This window comes from Cryptomeria japonica, chromosome 11, assembly GCF_030272615.1.
Source record: "Cryptomeria japonica chromosome 11, Sugi_1.0, whole genome shotgun sequence".
Taxonomy (NCBI): domain Eukaryota; kingdom Viridiplantae; phylum Streptophyta; class Pinopsida; order Cupressales; family Cupressaceae; genus Cryptomeria; species Cryptomeria japonica.
The window spans coordinates 629,468,416-629,471,723 of record NC_081415.1 but is presented as its reverse complement, the minus strand read 5'-3'; positions in this window follow the sequence as shown (position 1 = coordinate 629,471,723).

Sequence of the window (3,308 nt, the reverse complement as noted above, 5' to 3'; positions counted from 1 at the left end):
TCTAACAATATAATTTTTAAATTTTTAAAATTATATCATAAAGGTTTAACCCTTAATTAATATTTTGGTTTGATTGCCATTAGGATTTGATAAACATTAAAAGCATACTCTAATCATTGAAAGTTATCTAAGTTTTAGTTTTAAATTTATTCTAAAACTAATTTTTGATTCATTTAACATCATTAAAAAAATACAAACCCTAACTATAATGAAAACCTTAACATAATAAAACCCTCACCTTGACAATATCTCTAATCTAGACCTGATTTAACTCTAAACCATAACTTGACCCTAAACTTAAATATAACCCTAACTTCACCCTTACTACAATCCTAACCCTAACCCTTAACACTAAAACTTAACCTATGTGTAGCGTCATAAATTGTACGCACTTGCTAAAGTGGTACAATTTCACACTTGGTTTAGCTCCCGCCTTGGCGCATTTTGCATTTTGCATTGCATTTCCCCTTTAGCACTTAATTAATTAAATTAATTAGGTCTAAGGTTCTATTTCATCATCTCCCATATCATAAAGTTGGGCCCTTTCATTATAGTGTGCCCCTTTCATTTTATTCTTCCAATACATCATTTAATCAAAAACCCTAATTAGGTCCTATTTTGAACTTGGGGGCTTGATTTCGGGGGTCAAAACATCTCGAAATCACCTGTAACTTCGGGATTCTCTCTAAAATCATCATATCCGACGGCCCTGAAAATTTGGTGAAAAGTTGTCGGGACCATGGCACCCGGCGTGCACATGGTCCCGGACATTTTTCCCGAAATTTTAGGAGCGCGATCCAATCATAAAATAAAGCTTAACCCCAAGAAATTGCCCGGATATTCAATCTCTAGGTCGGCCAAAAGTTGAAATTAAGACCTAGGGTTTCATATATAAGAGCTCTCTTTCTTCATTGGAAAGGAGGGGATTTTTGGTTTCAAGGGCCTTCTATGCAGCGAAAGAGCAGATCTTGGAAGACTTCAACAACATTCAACATCCATCCATCAAGCATTTATCAATTCCATTCATCTATTTAGGGCTTGGAAGACATTGAAGAACAATAGGAGATTACCGACTGAAGATTGGCTTGTACCCCTCCCTTGGGGGTTGGGTATGATTTCATGTTGTTTTCATGTCTTTGCATAAGCTTCAATATATCATTTATCCATGCTTTAGATCACTTTGCATCTTGATTTAGAGCATTTACATTATCATTTACAAGCAATTAGGGTTTACTTTCTAGGTTGCTCTAGTTTGCTTACTTGCATTTTAGATCTTGCACACACACAAGGTCTGCACACACATTACTTTTACAATACAACTTGGCTATTCGTGGAGGTGGAAATCACCGAAGCGGGGGTTTGACTAAGGCAAAACCCTATATAGCCGCCCAAACACCTTTTTCAGATATAAGTGCAGGTTTTGGGATTCAGACGATGCCGCAAGTTGCAGATCTGAAAGAAGTAGACTGAGACCAAACTTCACACCAAGTTTTGAAGCAGAAGACCAGGACAGGGGCGTGGGGCGCCCTAGTCCCTGGGATAGGGACGCTGGGCGCCCTGGTCCTCCTGACAGACAGCAGTTTTCAGCATTTTTGACAGCTTTCCAAGTTGCAAAACAGCAGTTTCCGGAGCAGTTTCAGGGGCAGAATCAGGACAGTGGCGCTCGCGCCCCCATCCCGAACATTTTCACTCAGATTTTAACTCCGGGTACGCATTTGCATTCTTGTCTTGTCCTTGTGTTTACAACTTTCCATTGTTTAAGTTCAATTCTGCAATCTTGTTATTAGTTCATACTTACACTTTGGGGTTAGGAATTGAACTTGCATCATTTTATCTTTCAATTACAACAAAGGAATAAAAATCCTAATATGTAGCCCGTGGCTCTCTCTTCCACAAAAAGAAGTAGCCAATTGTGTGATACCTCTAGGCTCTTTCGTATTCCACAAGTGTGTGGTTGAAAGTGAGATTAGGGCCTGTTTGCTTAGTGTCACTTTTTCCACCACACACTATGATACAAACCTTAACCCTTGAGATAATCCTAAACATAAGCCTAATCCTAAGCCTAACCATAATCTTAACCCTATCCCTAACCTTAATCCTAACCATTAGCCTAACCCTAACAATGATGTAAACCCTAACTACAATCCTAACCCTAACCCTTAAAACTATAACTCTAACCCTCTAATATAAACCTTAAACCCTTAACCCTAACTCTAACCTTCTAATATAAACCCTAACCCTGACATTGTGATATAAACTATACCCCTAAACATAAAATTAACCATAATCATAAATCCTAATCCTAACCCTGATCCTAAGCCCATGATATAAACCCTAACCCTAGAAATAATCATAACAGTAACATTAAATCCTGACCCTAACAATAATCATAACACTAACCATAACTATAACCTTAAACCCTAAATCCAAAGCCTAACCATTAACCTAACCCTAACAATGATGTAAACCCTTACTACAACCCTAACCCTAACCATTAACCTAACCGAAAAAGTGATGCAAACCATAACCATTAGCCAAACCCTAACCCTAGCCATGTTGTAAATCCAAAATGTACCCATTAACTTAACCCTAACAATGATATAAACCATAAACATAATCCTAATCCTAACCCTAACCCTATGATATAAACCCTAACCTTTCACATAATCGTAAACATAACCCTAAATCCTAAGCATAACCATAATCTTAACCCTATCCCTAACCTTAACCCTAACAATTATATAAATCCAAACCCTAACCATTAGCCTAACCACAACAATGATGTAAACCCTAACTACCATCCTAACCCTAACCCTTAAAACTATAACTCTAAGCCTCTAATATAAACTTTAAACCCTTAACCCCACTCCTAATGTTGTGATATAAACCCTAACCCTAAACAAAAAACTAACCATAATCGTAAATCCTAATCCTAACCCTAATTATAATCCCATGATATAAAACCTAACCCTAGAAATAATCATAACAATAACACTAAATACTAATCTTAACAACAATTGTAAACCTAACCCTAACCTTAACCCTAAATCCAAAACCTAACCCTAACGATGATGTAAACTTGTACTGCAATCCTAATCCTAACCATTAACCTAACCCTAAAAGTGATGCAAACAATAAATATAAATCCAAACCATAACCATAACAATAAATATAAACCCTAACCCTAGACACAATCCTAAATGTAACCCTAAATCCTAAGCCTAACAATAATCTTAACCCTTTCCCTAACCTTAATCCTAACCATGATATAAATCTAAACCCTAACCATTAGCCTAACCTTAACAATA